General features: G+C 47.9%; 1 pseudogene; it reads right to left on the bottom strand.

The window, feature by feature from the left end:
- Positions 1–15,833: 15,833 nt before the first annotated feature.
- LOC103551241 (myosin regulatory light chain 2, smooth muscle major isoform pseudogene) lies at positions 15,834–16,970 on the bottom strand (annotated as a pseudogene).
- Positions 16,971–17,560: the final 590 nt, after the last annotated feature.

Here is a 17,560-nt window from a genome sequence, read left to right as displayed (position 1 = left end):
ATTGCCACATCCTTTTAACTGATCTGCTTCTGCCCTTGCTTGTCCACAGTCTGGACCCACCGTACCGGCCAGGCAGATTGGGTCACGTCTCGATGCTCTGCTCAAAATCATTCAGTAGTTTTTTATTTTACCCAGAGTCAGAATCAAGATCCTTGCAATGGCTCCACGGCTCCCTATTTCTCTTCTGACTTCATCTCTTCCTGTTCCCTCCCTTGCTCACTCTGATTTGGGGACACCGGCCTCCATATATTTTTTAAATCCTGCCAGGCATGCTCCCGACTCAGGACCTTTCCCACTTGCTCTTCTTTTCTGCCTGCAGCCTTCTTACTGCAAATGTCTGCATGGCTTGCTCCCTCAGTGATTTCAGATCTTTGTGAAAATAGTTTCTCAAAAAGGCCTTCCCTGACCTGCTCATTGAAAATAGCAGTCATTCCTTGTGCTCCTGAGTCTCCTTCCTTGCTTCATTTTTCTGTACTGCACTGACCACCATCTGGTACTCTGTATATTTTCCTTTTTATCTGTTTATTATCTCTGTCCTCCCATTAGAGCATAAACTCTAGGAGGGAAAGGATTTTTGTTTTGGTCTGTTATACTTACTGCTGTGTCTCCAGTACCCATAAATATGTTTGGCCTGTAATGTATGCTCAATAAATATTTGTTATATGAATTATAAATTCTTCACTCTGAATCCTTTATCTCTTCTCATCAGAAACCTCTCAGGAGTCAGCTCTCTGCTACCATGGAATGTGGGGGCTGATACAGGGAGGAATCTTGTTCTGTTGGACACTCAAAAGTTAGAATTAATACCGTTTGGGAGGGAGGATGTTCAAGAAGACGGACACTGTCCTCTGTTTATTCATTCATTCATTCATTCATTACTGAGTTAATCTTTGTTAAGCAAGTACTATATGAGATTGTTAAATAAGATTAAAAACTTGTTCATCTATCTAGTCAATAAATATTTATTAAATGACTACTAGTTTACTGTTATCATGCTAAATACTGAAGATACAGCAGTGAACAAAAAGACGCAGCCTTTGCCCTTGTGAAGTTTACAGTGCAGTGTGGGAGACAGACACTGAACAAATTATTACACAAATAACTTTCAAATTATAATCTGTAATATATGCTTTGCAGGAACAGAGCACTATGAGAAGCTTCTAACTAGGGAAATTGACCTAGTCTGGGGGTTGGGGAAGATAAGGAAGAGGTTTCTTACAGTTGGAGCTGTCCAAAGTTGAAATAGGCTGCTTTGCAGCTGACTTTCCTTTCACTGAAAGGTTTAAGTGGAGCCTAGAAGTCTCTGGATGAGGGTATTGTAAAATGCAGTGAGCACTGGGTGGGGTAGAGTGGGAGCTTCATATCTGAAAAATTTAACAATTCAATTGAATTTAGTGGTCGAACATGAAAGAGGCAGTCTCAAGTTCCCTCTTGGAAGAGAATTAATTTTACTAGTACTTTTGTGGACCCAAATACTCATCCTTAGCCATCTGATGTCCCATTTCAACTGAGTGTACAGGATCCAGGGCTAGAGACTGTGGGTGTACCAGGATGCTGGAGAGACTTATGAATACCAGCTCCTAGTAATAATGCTCCTCAATCTCTGAGCTGCTGTTTTTCTCACTGCTGTGTTCTCCTACCCTTATCTCTTTTGAAGCTAACATGACCTTTGTGAGCTAGGTTGGCCAGAAATTGTTATCTAAACTTTATAGAAGAGGAATTAAGGCTCAGAGAAGAGATGCTGAACTTTATAAACCATGATCTTCTGATTAAAACAAAATCCATTCTGTGTTTTTCTCTGTGTATTGGTTGGCTATTGCTGAAATAATACTTTGTAACAAATCAACCCTCAGACTTAGTGGCTTAAAACAATAATCATTTATTATCAATTGTGCGTCTGAAGTTCAGCTGACATGTGGCTCATCTAGAACGGGCTTGGCTGGATAGTTTCCCTTTAGCTCTTCAGATCTATGGGTAGCTGGCATGGCTCTTCTTCATGTTGTGACAGCTCTGGTAGCTGTGCTCCATGTGGCTCTTATCTTCCTCCTGATACCGTGGGCTACCCAAGTCATGTTCTTTTTACAGCAAAGCCAGAAGTGCAAGGTCTCTTAAGGCTTAGGCTTAGAACAGGCCGACTGTTACTTCTGTTTCATTATATACCCAAAGAAACTCACATATGTAAACCCAAAGTCAAGGGGAGGGAAAATACACTCTACTTCTTCAGTGGGAAGAACGGCAAAGACATATGGAAAAGGGTGTGTGGATACAGGAAGGAGTGAAAGATTGGGACAAAAGATGCAACTTAACACATTCCATTTGTTCTTCTTTATTAATTTATTTTTTCATTCAGGCCCAAACAATACTCCTGGCCTTCTGCAAGTTGTTGAGGTTACAAGGTGAATAATATGGTCTTTGTGAACAGACAGTGTCAGCAGAACATGAGACTTGCTGTGAGAGAGGCAAGAACAGAGAATCTTGGGAATATGTACTTTCAAGAACCAAAAAAAAAAAAAGGAGTAGGTCTTATTCCCAAATGAGGAGCCAAGAAATGAATTAATGAAAGAACAAAATCAAAGCTGAAAATATTCTAGAATTAGCTCCACTCACATTTCAACCAGTGAAACCAGTTAGCTGTTTTGTTAACTCCTATTTCTCTTTCACTGTTAGAGCAAAAAACCTTGGTAAACCTGTGTTCATTCCAAAGCAAAGTGTGAGGAGAAAGACGAGGGTGGCATCACTTATCCAAATGCTATTTAGCAATGGATTTTGGAAGAAAGAGTATGTCTGGGAAGTGGCATTGACTAAAAAGGAAATGTGGGACAGTTCTGAAGCCTGCAGAATGATAGCATAGTCATAACAAATACTACCATTTTTTGAGCTCTTTGTGCCAGGTATGATGCTAAGTGCTTTGCAGGAGGTAAGCACTGTTAATTATTCCATTTTAGAGATGACTAGAGTGAGGCTCAGAGCAGACAGAGCAAGGTGATCTAGTTCCCTGGCTGAATGGTGAGTAGAAAAAGGATGACCGGGAGTGGCCCCTCAGGTCAGCACCACGGACAGTGGACCAACTTGCCTGCCAAGCCCTGCATGAGATTCTGCAGGGTGAAATTTCACAAGCAGAATATCAGAAGTGTTTTTGAGTGGGTTATTTGTAACATACCCACCCCTCTCCCTAGGATGCATTCTGGTAACGTAACCTTTGTTAAGGACCTGATAGTATGTGTGTGTTGGGTGGCGGGGAGCATCTTGGAATGTAAACGTGTGAAGACAGGATCTGGGAAAGGGTCACATTCTTCTTCATAAAAAAGCAGCAGTGAGAGGTGTGGAAACTATATTAGTTTAAGGAGTGAGAAAGTATGTGTGTTGTCAGAAAGAAGGGGTCCCAAGTCTGGGCAAGGAAGAGAGGGTACCTGGGATAAAGAGAGAGAAATAGGAAATGTTCAAAGAAGTTTCAGTGGGGCATGTGAAGCAAATCTTCATCTTCCCTCCAAATAGTCAGTAAATCCCACACCATTCATTCATTTGCACTGGATTTATTTAGGGGCTTGAAGAGGAGACTGAAAGGGACAGTGAGGCTGGTGTTCCACATGTGAACACATGCAAATTAACATTAACTGGCTGGCAAGTTTTCTCCCCGAGGGCAGTAGTGGAGAGTTTCTAGAGTTTCGTCTCCTGTGTTTCAGCTTGGTCTCCCTAATCAGCTTATCATGCTTTTGAGGGCAGGTATGGTTCCTCTTCTGCCTCTTGACCTCCCAGAGACTGGTACAGTGGTGGGCACGAATCACACACTTAGGATATACTCAGAGTTGATTTGTTTCCTCTGGCTGAGTCCCATTCAGAAAAGAAGCATGAGTTTTTCTCTGCCTACAGCAATCAGAGTTCTCAGGGTTTCCAGGACACTTCGAATTTTAAATATTCCTTCCCCTTGTCACCATAAGTGTACCTTAACTGGTCAGACAATACCTTTGGGTTTCAGGCTCAGAAAAAATTGCTCTAGGATCCATGCTTCCAGGATCAATACAGGAATGTCCTAAGAACTGGAACAGTGTGCTTGTCCTAGGTCACGAGCAAATTCCCAACTTACCAACAATTTGACCTAGCAAGGGCTACATGCGATGCACAGAGAAAGTTTGAGTGTGCCCCCTCCAGTCCCATGGGGACAACTTTTATCCCGATTCAGAGTGTTTTTAGTGAACAACTGACCAAGAAGCCTCCACATCTACCGAAGCACCTTCTTTTACTCAGGCCTGGAGTGTGGTCCAAAACTATGGAGGTGAGGTGGTGGTGAAGGATGTGTTCTCAGAGTCAGGCTTGGAACCTCAATCTCTGTCCCACAGAAACTTCTTTGGGCAATGGGTAAGGTTTAGATGAAAAATGCATTGGGTATTTTGTTGATAAATAGATTTTTGTGACTGGCCTAGGAACCTGGCCACCCACTGTGGTAGGCAGCACAGAAAAATTACTGGCTTTGGAGTCTGACATACCACGGTTTGAATCTTGGCTCCACGGGTACTTGCTATATAAACTTGAGCATGTCATGTTACCTCTCTGAGCCTCAATTTCTTCCTTTGTAAAGTGGGGGCTATTGATAGGTTCTGATGCTTACTGAATTAGTTAGGGTAGGTGACCTTCAGTAACAAAACCCATCAAATTTCAGTGGCTTAACACAATAAAATTTTATTTCTCATTCATGTCACAGTCTAACATAGGTTAGTAGTGGGGTTGGCTCCATGCAGTCATTCAAGGACTCTGGATCCTTCCATTTAGTGGATGCAATTCCCTAGAGCTTGGGAGTTTTCCACTGGGTCCTCTGCAAAAGGCAGGCAGATGAAGGAGGAGAGAGTACACAAAGAGTTGAGCAGGAGGGATTTTTATGATCCAGACTGGGAGGTGGTGCACATGATTTCCATCTCCGTGCCTTTGTCACGTGGCTGCACCTAATATACGGAAGGCTGAAGAATGACTAACCGTGTGCCTAGGAGGAAAGGGTTACTGATTTGGTGAACAACCAGCCAGAGCCAGCCACTCCTACCTTGTAAGGTTGTAATGAGGTGAGGATGTAATAAAAAAAAAGATGCAGGTGGAATGCCTTGATCCCATCTAGCATATAGTAGGACTCAATAAATGTTAGTTCTAATAGCATTGTTTACAAAGGAAAGTGAATTTTGAATTCCAAATAAGCAACTTAGAAAGGACTTCCAAGTCTCCATTCATTCGTTAGATGTGGGCTGCCTTGTCTGTTTGTCCTTGGCTCCCCAGGAATTCTGATTAATTGGCCACCAGGGGTTAAACTATCCTGGCCTCCACTGATCCTCGGCAGCTGGGTATCTTTCTAAGGGCCTTCAGCACTCTCTTTCAGTGCAGTAAATACATCTGGCATTCCCTATTCTGGAAATACAAGCAACTAGTCAATTGAAAACGGCGTCTGCTGATGGTAGCATGACAAGCAATATCCATAACTTCTTGTAATCTCCTTCAGACATCCGCTCGCTCCCATCCAGCCCCACGGAGCACAAAAGGGCTCCTATTATCTTGGCAGCCTTCTGTCGCCAAAAATGCAGATGAACCCTGACCTGATATTCCTCTCAACATGCCCTCTGAGCCAAGGGCCTTCTTCGAGTGTTTACCCTGCCAGAATAGCAGATGAGTGGGCCACGGGGAACAGCTTGCAGGAGGCAGGCAGCTGCGGCCCAGTGCAAGAGAGCGCAGGTTTTGCAGTTGGGAATGAGAAGGCTCAGACCTGCAACTTGCTCGCTCCACATCCTTGGAAAACTCACTTTGCCTCTCTTGCCTCAGTTTCCTCACTGGTGTAATGAGGATAAGCACAATGCTTGCTTTATCTATGTCACAGGAGGTGTTGGGGCTCAAATGATGTATCTGAAATGTGCCTACACTACATTCCTGATCAAAAATTACCTAATGGGAATGGGAGGTGGGAACATGTTCCCAGGCAGGTGGGATTGGGATTCAGAGCTGAAAAGACAATCGTCACATCTTAGGCTAAGAGGATGTAGTTGTCCCCCTGTCTCTGGGCAAGCGGCGACAGGAAAGACTCAATTTCTAAGATCTCTAGCTACAATCACCTATCCTGGACCAACCTGGAGGGAGAAGGCAAGAAGGCATAGTGTCATGGCCTGAGAGGGACTGGTGACCTCTCCTCTCCCAGAACAGGCTCCATGAGGGCAGAAATGGGGGATTGCCCACCCAAGGCCAAGAGAACTCAGGTCCCACATCACTGCCGTAATAATGACAGCTCCTTACATTTGAGCCATGTTTTATCCTTTACAAAGCCTTCTTCCAGGATATTCCATGTCCACTCCTCACAGTAACCTTTTAAGCCAGGCATGCATGATCTCCATGAAACTGAGGCTCAGAGATGTTGAGTAATTTGTCCAAGGTCGTATAACAAGATCTGATTCCAAAGTTGTTTCTCCCCCCACCATACCACAGCTGTTCTGCCTCTCTGTTCTCAGACACAACCAAGAGAAAAGCTTTCTCTTCTACAGATTAGATATGGACAGATGTGTGCTTGTTAATCCTCTCTGGATTAGAAAATGGGAACACCTCTCTGGTTCGCTGTCTTCTGAGCAGTGCCTGGTACAGTGCCCTCTAAGTGGTTATGAGATGGAAGGCTGAGGGAACCGGTTGGCGGGAAGCATGGAAAGCCTTACGTATTGACCAGAGTTCAGAAATGGATGGTTGACCACTGGTATGGCGCTGTGTGTGCTGAAGGAGGAAAAGTATGAAAGAGGCAGACAAAAAGAGAGCCAGAATGGACACGGCTTTCTCACATCCTGTTTAACATTGAGAAAAATCCAGAGTCCATGAACCCTCCTTTTCCAGGGGGAGAGGACCCAAATGGGCCACAGGGAAATAGGAAGGGGCTCCAAGCAAAGGGTCTCTCTGAGGCCCACAGGGTAGGATCAAAAGCTCTGCTCAAATGGACCTGGGACAGCTAGGCCAAGAAAAGCGACTGCATTGGATCATGCCATTTATAGAGGGCTGATCAGACTCTGGCCCCAGCAGGCGTAGTATATGAACCTGGGAGTCTTCCGTTGTAGCAAACGGGAAGCAGGTCGGAAGTTCCACGCAGGGCGGGTAGAGCATAGCAGGGCAGCACATTGGAAGAGAAAGCCTGAACACATCTCCTAGGGTAGGTAAGAAATCTAGCTCTGAGAATATAATTTAGGGCAGAGCTGGAGGAACCTGAGCTCATTGGGGAACGTAGGTAGCAGCTGCAGAGCCTACGTCCACCCTGGCGATGGGAGGATGGATCATGGAGTCAGAAGGTGCAGCCCATGCAGGTGGCAGCACTAAAGGGAAGGGTAGGAGGGAGGCTTGAAGGAAGAAAGAGGAGAGGCTTTTCCTGAGAGTGGCTGGATGGGAAGATACATTTGCAGGTAGGAAGTGTGTGTGTGTGTGTGTGTGTCGGTGTGAGTGATGGGGAGATTTCATCCCTGAGCCCACTGCAAGATCAGGGCTTTGAGGGCACCCCAACCAAGTGGAGAGTGACCCATCTGCCAAGGAAATGAAGTAGCAGACCTATGATTCCACCAAGGAAGAGACCCGGGCGAGACTCTGTGCAGTGCTCTTCCTGCCTCTCCTCTTCCCCCGGACCCCCTCCTGCTGTGGAGGGGTGGAGGGTATTGCAGGCAGCGGCCTCTGCACAGCCACCCTGCCCTGCACGATTCACAGCCCCAGTGCATCCTCCCTGATGAATGTGACCCAACACTGAAACCCCATCAGCCGCCAGGCAGGAGAGGTCAGGCTCAGTGGCTGCAGACAATGGCCTTATCAGCTGCTACTAGTGAGGGTATAAGCAGGGGATTGGATGGTATCATTCTAATTTACACGGGATTTTGTTTCTTTCCAGGTACTTAGCATGTGGATCTAGGTGATATCAAAGGCAGAGCATTATACAATAAGTAGGCTTAACCTCCATCTCACCCCCTCTCATCCTTCTGTCTCTTCATTGAGGACACAAGAAGCTGCAGCTGGGGTTGCCATAGTGACCAATTAGGATTACTGAGATGTTCTTGCAGAGAAAAAGGGGAGCATCGATTTAACTTTGACAGTGGGGCATCAGGGGAGCAGGGGACCCCAAGGGGGTTCAGCATTAATATGGGCAGAGTGTGTCACCCTCGAGGCCATCCTGGGCTTGCATTCCTTTTGGGCTGGACTTCATATGTGGTGGACACCATCGGCAGGCCCCTGCCGGTTCACAGCTTAGCATCTCTGTGACAGTGCTGAGGGGCGCATGAGGGTATCTGGGGTGAGGTGGGAGTGATGTCATCCCACCCCAGGAGTCGAAGTGACCCTCAAGAGAAGCTAATCGCTTGGCTCAGTGAGTGGCAGGCTTAGGTACTCAGGTACGCCTGGGCCATGAGCTTCCAGTTGTCAGTTAACAAGTATTTGAGGGGGTCTGATACACCGCCCTGTGTGGGAGCACACACTGTGGACCCAGACCATTAGGAGCTTTGAATGGGGCAAAACACTTGGGCTCATTATGTGCAAAATCAGCTCTATCTGATTGTTCCCACGTTAGGGACTCGGAACCAAGGGGTTACACAAGGTCCAGGAAGCCTTCCAGCTGGAGCGGGGCTCAAGGCTGTTGTAACGCAGCTCTGTGGCTGTGAAGAAGCCATACACTATAACCGAACCTCAGTTTACCCCCCTGTAAACAAAGGATAATACTAATCTACTGAATAGGAGGGTCATGTAGACTAGAACCTGTATAAGTGACGTGCTGGGTACGTTGTACCTGTGGGAGGCTGAACCAAGAGGGGCTGGGGACTGAGAGCTGGATCAGAAGGAAAGAGAGGGGTGGGAGGTGGACGTTTGGAGACACAAGGGAGGAATTCAGGTGGCTTCTGGATCAAGGAGGGAAAGGACCAAGAGCCCGTGGGCAGAGTGAGAGGAGGGAGGAGAGGAGAGAGCGGCAGAGCCCCTCCTGCCTCTGCTCCCCGCCGGCACCCCACAGGTGGGCCCCAGGGCTCGTAATTAGAGAAAAGCAGGGAAAGAGGACTCAGGAAAAACAGCTTCCCCCCTCCCTACCCCTATCCCTGCCTCTGCAGGATTTAATAACTGCCCTCCTTAAAGATCAGGAGACGTGATTGATTCTGACTCGAGGATTATTAAAATGCTTCCACCAAGCATCTGGCATTAAAAGTTTTAAATCAATTAATCTGTTGTTTGGGGAAGAGCGTTCTGTTAGCACAGCTGCAAGAGGCCATTCAAGTTGCTGTTGGGTTGGGAGAGGCTGTCCTGAGGACGGGCTCAGTCTCCCTTGGGAACTGACACTGACGGGCACCGACGTCAACTGGGCTCCTGGAACTTCTGGCTCCCGAGCCCAGGCATCTCTGACCCAAGTCTCTGTGCATCCAGTTTCTAAGTGGGTCTCTCTCCCATCCCCATAGGGTTGCTGGATAAAATACAGGATGCCCAGTTAAATTTGAATTTCAGACAACAATGAATAATTTTTTTAATATGCCTCTTGCAATTTTCAGGACATACATAGCACAAAATTATTTTATGCATTGTTTATCTAAAATTCAAATTACTTAGGCATTGTATATTTTTATTTGCTAAATCTATCAACCCTGCTCTCCCACCCTGTTTTAGTAGTGGGATATCACAGCTGAAGCAGGGCTCCTGGGTTTGAGCCCTGGGCCTGCTATCTACATGCTAAACGTCCTGGGGGGCATTGCTTCCTCTTTCTAGGTCAAGCAAGAAGCAAGCAACCATGAACTCTGGGCACTTAAGCATTTGTGGCACTTACACAGTGGTTTGCCAAATCTCTGATGATAAATCATATGGAAAAATTAGACTCTCAACCAAGAGTCCATGCCTGGCATTGATTTTAGCATTTGGCCCGGGGTGGTTATCTAACCATGAGCTCCTTGATGGTACAGCGATGTCCAGTCCACATTTGCATCCCCAGCACCCACCCAGGGCTGACACACGGCAGACCCTCAATGTAAGTTGCTACAACGAATGATAACGATAATGATAATGATTCCCTGTGTTCTCATCCGGGCTCCTGAGTAACTAAAGTTGTCATTTATAAATGACAAAGGGTTAAGTGTACAGAAATGGCCAGAGTCAGAACCAATCTCAAGCCCATTGGATCAGGCATTGGACGAGGGCCCGGGATCCCTAGGCTCAGACCCTGGAAGCAAATGCCGGTTTTTGCTAATATCTTGTTCCTTTGGCTAAGTCCCCACCCCTCTCTGGGTTCTAGTTTCCTCATCTATAAATCGAGGGAGTCGTGCTTGGGGGTCTTTATAGCCCAGACATTCTGAGACAGCTCCACCGGTACTGGCCTCTGAGCCCAGCTTTGAGTGGATCAGGTTGAATGCTGAATCCTGGGTCTAATCTGAGTTCTGGTGCCTGGTAAGGCCATGCATGGCAGTGCCCGTTTCAGAAATCTGAGGAAGGCCTGGCTGCGTGCTGTCCCCTGGCTTCTGTTCCTGGTGTCTGTTTTGCGTTTCAGTTGCCTCTCTGCAAAGGAGGATCAGGCTTTGGCTCTCTTGTCCCCTAAGTAGGAGGGAGAGGGAGGGGACCCCACATTTCCTGACTCTGCATCCCATCCAAACCTCCTTTGACCCTTGGCTGCACCTCGGATATTTCTTTAAGCCTCTGCAGTCGGCCCAGATTTATCCCACCTTGTGTGTCTCATGTAAAATGCATCTCCCAACACTTTGCCAGGTTAAACGATTTAACAGCCGAGGCAGAGAGAATTAGGGGTCCAGGAGCAGAAGGCAATGCCTGCTTTTCAGATGAGATTGGAAAGGAGATGGAGATCGGCGGTGATGATAATCTCTTATTTTAATAATATAAAATAACTGTCCCACTGAATCAGAGTGAGCGATGAATTCCATGGCCCGGGGTTAGAGACAGCCCAGCCTGGAGAAGAGAGCCAGGGGGGATGCAGGATACCTTTCTTCCCCTCTGTCACTCCCTCTCTCTTGTCTTTCTTTCTCTCTCTCTCTTTTTTTTTTTGAGAAAGATCAGCCCTGAGCTAACATCTGCTGCCAATCCTCCTCTTTTTGCTGAGGAAGACTGGCCCTGAGATAACATCTGTGCCCATCTTCCTCTACTTTATATGTGGGACGCCTGCCACAGCATGGCCTGATGAGTGGTGCCATGTCTGCACCCAGGATCGGAACCGGCGAACCCTGGGCAACCGAAGCGGAACGTGTGAACTTAACTGCTGCGTCACTGGGCTGGCCCATTGTCTTTCTCTTTTAAGGGAGATACGTGCCAGCGTCGTCTGTGACTCCTGGATCTGGTACCACTAAGAATGTGGGTAGCCAGGGAGAGTGGTGGATTTGGGGAGAGAGGGAGTGTATGTGTGAGTGAGAGAGAGAGAGAGAGAGAGAGAGAGGATGAACAAAAAATAATAAATCTGGGCAAACAGATGTCCAGTTTTCCTTTGTGATCTGTCGATAGGAAATACTCTGATTTGTGACCCTGGAAAGGGGGAACAAGCTGCCCAAAGGCAGGGGCCTGGAAAGATGACCTCTAGGAGATATGGGACTGCTAACTGGGGCATAGAATCATAGGGTGCTTGGTCTGGCCCCAGCAAACCTGCCGGGGGTTAGGGATGACCCCCTCTTCAATCAGTCCTTTAATTGGCAACCACATATCGAATACCTATCATGTGCTGGTCTTCCTGTGGTTGGGCCAGACCAGGGTGGTTTCAAAAGCATCCGGGTGGTGGGGAACAAACTCTGTGGCACATGTTGGCTCAGCAGGGCTCCCCTTCACCACCGGCTGCTAAGAGCCGAGGAGCTGCAGACCTGTCTTCTTCCCTGGGATTAATTCATTACTCCAGCCCTACTCAGATGCCGTCAGGTTCAACGTCAGAATTGAGTATGCAGCTAATGAGTCAAATGTGCTCTCTATCTCTCTCTGTCCAGGGCTCACTCTCTCCCTCTTCTCTCTCTGCAGACAACTGCATGTGTCAGGGGGTTGTATGGGGTGGACCAGCGTCTGTGACTGCCTCAGCCAGCGAGGGGCCTTCCTCCCCTTTCTTAGTAAGTGGGAAGTCTGCTCTATTGACTGAACTGTTTATTGCGAAAGTCCACTCCCACTGGGGCTCCTGAGACAAGACTCATCAGAGCACGTGGAGAAGTGGGGAGACCTGATGGCAGGGAAAGGCCTGATTCCTGCACTTGGAACCTCTGCTCCTCATTAGTCAACAGCCATTCCTGATAACTCAGTACATGCTGGGTCCACACGAGGCACTAAGGATATGGAGTGGAACAGATTGATTGGTTCTTTTTTTAAAATAAATTTTTAGTAAATATCTAAAGAGCCCGTGGGGTGTATTGCTTAGGGTTTGAAGGCTCTGGAGTCAGACTTCCTGGGTCTGAATCTGCTGCTGGATCGTTGCGTTAACTTAGGCAAGTTAGTCAGTCTTTTGAGCTCTGTTTCCTCATCTACAAAATGGGGATAACAAAAAATACCACCTTTATGGGTTGTTATGCACGTTAAACGGGGTCAATACAAGTAAAGCTAGCAAATGCTAAATAAATGTGGTTATTGTTCCTATGTCGGAAGAACTTGGAGTCTCAAAGTCTAAAATAAAACCAGTCAACTGTGAATGGCTGCTTACTATATACCAGGGAATGTGATTGATATCATTAACTCATTTAATCCTCACAACAACCTTATAAGGTAGGTCTCATTATCATTACTACCATTTTATACAGGAGGAAACTGAGACTGAGTTCTCTTCTTGCATAAGGGCACCCAGCTCGTAAACGATGGAGCTGGAATTTGATCTCTGCTCTGCAGATTCCGAGTCTGAACTCTTGGCCACAATTTATGTCTTGGGGAGACAGAACATAGATAATTATAGAAATGGCATCGTGTAATACAGATCCACATACAGCATTGTGAGATCCACAGAGAATAATGTGGCTGCCTCTGTCTAGGGAGGTCAAGGAATGCTCCTGGTGGAGGTAATGTTTGAGCTGGAGGTTGAACACGCATTCTCTGGGTGTATGGGGTGGGGTAGACAGGAGGCAGAGGGATGGGTGAAGGGCAGAGGACATTTGGTAACTTCCAACCCAAATGGCGGGAGGGAAGCTTAGTTACAGAGAATGCACAGGGGAGGCAGACGATGAATGCGTCCTACAGGGCACTGTCATCTGTACCAAGGAAGCAGGTTCCATGTGAGGACAATGGAAGTCACTGTGAGTCTGAAACCAGGGAGTGGCATGGATGTGCACTGTAGAAAGCTCTTGCTTCCACTGCACTGTGGAATACAGACTGGGAAGGGGAAAGCTTGAGGCAGAGAGGATGCTTAGGGTGTTGTTACCACTGTCAACTTGTTGCTCTAGGTAGGCTGGCTCTGCTTCTCACCCAAGGAAACTGGAGGGTGGGGGTAAAAGGAGGAGTGGGGTTTACTGACGGAAAGGGACGTGGTGTCTTCTTCTGATCCTTGGATGGTGGCAGCATCATTCAGCCAAGGAAAGATGCTGTTAGCTCTGAAGGGTGCCTGGAAGCTGATGAGAGTGAGGTGTGGACACAAAGGGTGCAGATCCTTGGGAACTGAATAGGTTTTAACTGGCACTCAGTGATCAGCAAACAAAGTGTATGTAGCAAAGGGGGGTCAGTGGGTGAGAGGACCATTACAGGCCGAGTCAGGAGGGTCTTGAGTGGAAGCAAAGAAAGATCTGCTGACTCAGTGCAAGGAGGCACAGGCTGGGGTGGGGCAGAGAACAGGGTCCCAATCAAAATGGGCCATGTTGAGCAGAACTAGGGTGTCAGAGCAGCAGCTCTGGCACAAAGGGGATATCTAGGGGCCCCAATTCAGAGACAATGCAGGTTCAGGAAGTCACTGAGGATCCCACAGGCCCTGGGAGCAGGGCCAGCCTTAATCTGCTTGGAGAGAAATCCAAGCATCTCTGAAGCATTCGGTGAAGAAAAGGTGAAATGACAAAAAGATACCAGGGCCTGGGGGGACCTCAAGGGCTGTGCCTGCTAAGTCAATATTTTGCTAAATGTTCAATTTGCAATCAGAAACAAGCACTCTGCAAACATGTTTCTTTTTATAGTCCTTGGTATTTTTCTTCTGTTTTCCTTGAAAGGTTCTCCCCACCCCAAGCCCATTGTGCTTGTGTTTGCAGACCTGAGAGGGAGAGATACGCCTCTGTGGCTGGGTGGGGTAGCAGCCATGACCTCACAGGCAAGAAGAGCCAAAGCAGGTATCTGGAACACACAGAGAGATGGAGGCGGGAGGCACAGAGCCGGGTCAGAAAGGGACTGGCCACGTCCATGGCAGCTGTTCCTTCACAGATGGGTGCCATGAAGCTCTAATGGGAATGGTCACATTGGCCAAATAGTTGGAGACCTGTGATGGCTTTCCTTCTCACTCTTTTTTTTTTTTTTTTTTTAAGACAGACATAGCTGTTTAGCCAGAGCTCTTCTACAAAGCTCTTTGAGTCACACTTGAACTTATGTCATAGTCATTGTAGTATATGGCTCACCCTGTACTGGATTGTAAGATTCCTGAAGGCTGTGAGCTTGTTGCACCCAATTTTGCACCCTCCACACACTTAACACAGCACCTTGCCTGTGGAAGGTGATAGGCCAAACACCTCGTGAGTGAATTTGAGACCATGGGAAAGCCACACTCATACCGCTATTTTCAACATGGTGAGTTATAGCAGGGGTGGGTGGGTCCCAAGGACAGGGGTCCAGTCTCCAAGAGGTGCCAGTTAAGAACTATCCTGGGGGCCGGCTCCGTGGCCGAGTGGTTAAGTTTGCATGCTCTGCTGCAGCGGCCCAGGGTTCGGATCCTGGGCGCAGACATAGCACTGCTCGTCAGGCCACGTTGAGGTGGCGTCCCACATCCCACAACTAGAAGGACCTGCAACTAAGATATACAACTGTGTACAGGGGGGGTTTGGGGAGATAAAGCAGAAAAAAAAAAAAAAAAAGAACTATCCTGGACTCAGATTAGAAGTGTTACAAGTGAGGCCATTAGAATGGGAATCCGGGAATGGGGCCCACTCAGAGGCCCAGTAATTCTACCTGGGCACTCAGGGTGAGGATGGGAGGGGCACCTGGAGACTGGGAACAAGGCAGGGCAACTTGCTAGAGTGGAACAAGATGTAAGAGATTAGTTTACATCTCTATCACCCAGACCACTGCAATAACCTCCCGAGTTTTCTGCTGGTTAGTCTCTCCCCGCTTCCAGTCATTTGTCAATTGACTACTATCATCCTTTATCACGCTCAACTTCAAAACCTTTAGCGACTCCTCTTGGCCTCAGAAAGAAGTCCAAACTCCAAAGCCCCAATCTACCTTATTTCCCACTCTCTGCACCCTCCACCCATGCAACATTTCTTGTTTAAGACTGGAGCTTATTTATAACTCCCCCACCCACAATGCTCTTTGCAATTTCTTGACTAGACACCTTTTCATAGGCCTCATTCTGTCTTACACATACCCACACCTACAACCACATCCGGAGCCCAATTTAAATCTTACCTGTTCCAGGAAGACATTTTTGGCTTCGCCGGCCCACATCCTTTTTAGTCTAACGTCTGTTGAGCATGTGCCATGAGCCAAGCACTCGATGTGTGTTATCTCCTTTAGTCCTTCCGGTAGCCCCATGACTTCAGCTCTGCTGTTAATTCCAAAGGTGAAGTACCTCCCTCAGACTTACATAGCTGCAAGTTCAATGTTGGTATCGTACTTTAAAATCTGAAGCACTGTTCTTAATCCTGTTGTATACAAAATAATCTGCTGTTCTTTTCACTTTTTTTTTTTTTTGACCCAAGCAGTGCTCAGCCTTCTATTAGATGCCTACCTGCATGCGTCTTCTCGAGCTCACTCCGCGTTGGGAGGTGTGTGTTCTGGTGGCTGGGCAGGGTGTAGGGGAGGGGACTTGGCATCCTGTCCCCTGAGAAGGGACTTTAGCGAGGTTCATGTGTTTGTGGCAGTGGCTGGGAAAGGGCTTTCATGCCCTGCATGGGGGTGCAGGGGCAGTGGTGTCTCAGACCTGGACACAGGGCCCTTCCTGTGGGGAGCAGCCCAGGAATGGGCAGGTACCAGCTGAGGCCTGGGCTCTCTTAGGGGGCCTTCCCTCGGTGCCGCCAGGTCCAGCCCTCTGGCCCAGCTCCCTAGAAGATGTCCTTTCTTGCAAGGTCACCTGTGTTACATTGGCTGTGTGCCCCTTGCCTGGCACTGTGCCCTCTCGGCCCATTTCCTGCACTGGGAGCTGGGCCCCTAACCCCTCAGAGGGAGGATCCCCTGAGAGGGTTCTGTGGGGTTGTGGGCTGGAGTTGGCACAGACAGTGTGTGGGGGGAGCAGGTGACTGGGACAGGGGCTGGGTGTGCGGGGGCTGGGGTGGCCTAGTCGTCTTTGTCCTTGGCACCATGTTTGAGGATACGGGTGAACTCCACATAGTTAAAGTTGCCTTTCTTATCAATGGGTGCCTCGCGGTACATCTCGTCCACCTCCTCGTCTGTGAAGCGGTCGCCCATGGTGGTGAGCAACTCCTGAAGGTGGTCCTCATGGATGAAGCCTGAGGCCTCCTCGTCGAAGCAGGTGAAGGCGTTGCGGGTCACGTCCTCGGGGTCTGTGCCGTTCAGCTTCTCCTCAAACATGGTGAGGAACATGGTGAAGTTGATGGGCCCCGGGACCTCGCTCATCATGCCCTCCAGGTACTCGTCCGTGGGGTCCTTCCCCATCGAGGCCAGCGTGTCATGCAAGTCCTCCTTGCCAATGAAGCCATCTCAGTTCTGGTCCATCATGTTGAAGGCCTCCTTAAACTCCTGGATCTGGGACTGGTCAAACATCGCGAAGACATTGGATGTGGCCCGCTGTGGCCGCTTCTTAGTGGTCTTGGCCTTGGCCGGTTTGCTGGACATCTTGGCTTCAGGTAGGTGGGAGTTCCTTGGTGCAGAGAAGGCGCTCGCTCGCTTGGTGCGCAGAGCCGGGTGCGGAGCCCGCGGCCCTCTTTTCACTTTTTACGCAAGGAATAAATAACCTTCCCTCCCCTCTGTAACACTGAGGGCTGTGGGTACTATATGAAAATGTGGGGTTTAGGGTTTCTACTTTGGAGGCAGGGTGATATTTTATAAGGATATTGAACTAGGACTCAGGAAACCTGTCTCTTGGCTCTGCTGTTGGGTACATCACTCAACCTTTCTGAGCCTGTTTTTTTCTTTGTTTACAGCAGAAGATAACTCCTATGACTTGGGTCGTAGTGAAGGTCAAATTAAATAAAGTTATGCCATCACTCAGTATGCTGTAAAAGTGAGGTGGGGTTATTCTTATTGCTACTCTCCAAAGATGAGCTATGTCCTGGATAAAATAATAGGCAGTGGACAGAAAGGGTGGTGTCCCCAATGGTAAAAGACACAAGATGAAGGCACACAGCAGACATCTGGAAGATTCCCTACAGTCTATTGGGGTTGGTTAGGTTATCCAATACCAGCAGTCAGATCAAGATGTCTCTGCTAAGAAGTCACAGACAGGGCTGACGGACAGGCTTCATGGCTTTTGTAAAGCGTCTAATATTGGACAATTCTGGGAAGA

Source organism: Equus przewalskii, chromosome 6 (genome assembly GCF_037783145.1).
Source record: "Equus przewalskii isolate Varuska chromosome 6, EquPr2, whole genome shotgun sequence".
Lineage (NCBI taxonomy): Eukaryota > Metazoa > Chordata > Mammalia > Perissodactyla > Equidae > Equus > Equus przewalskii.
This window is presented reverse-complemented; position numbering and strand designations above follow the sequence as displayed.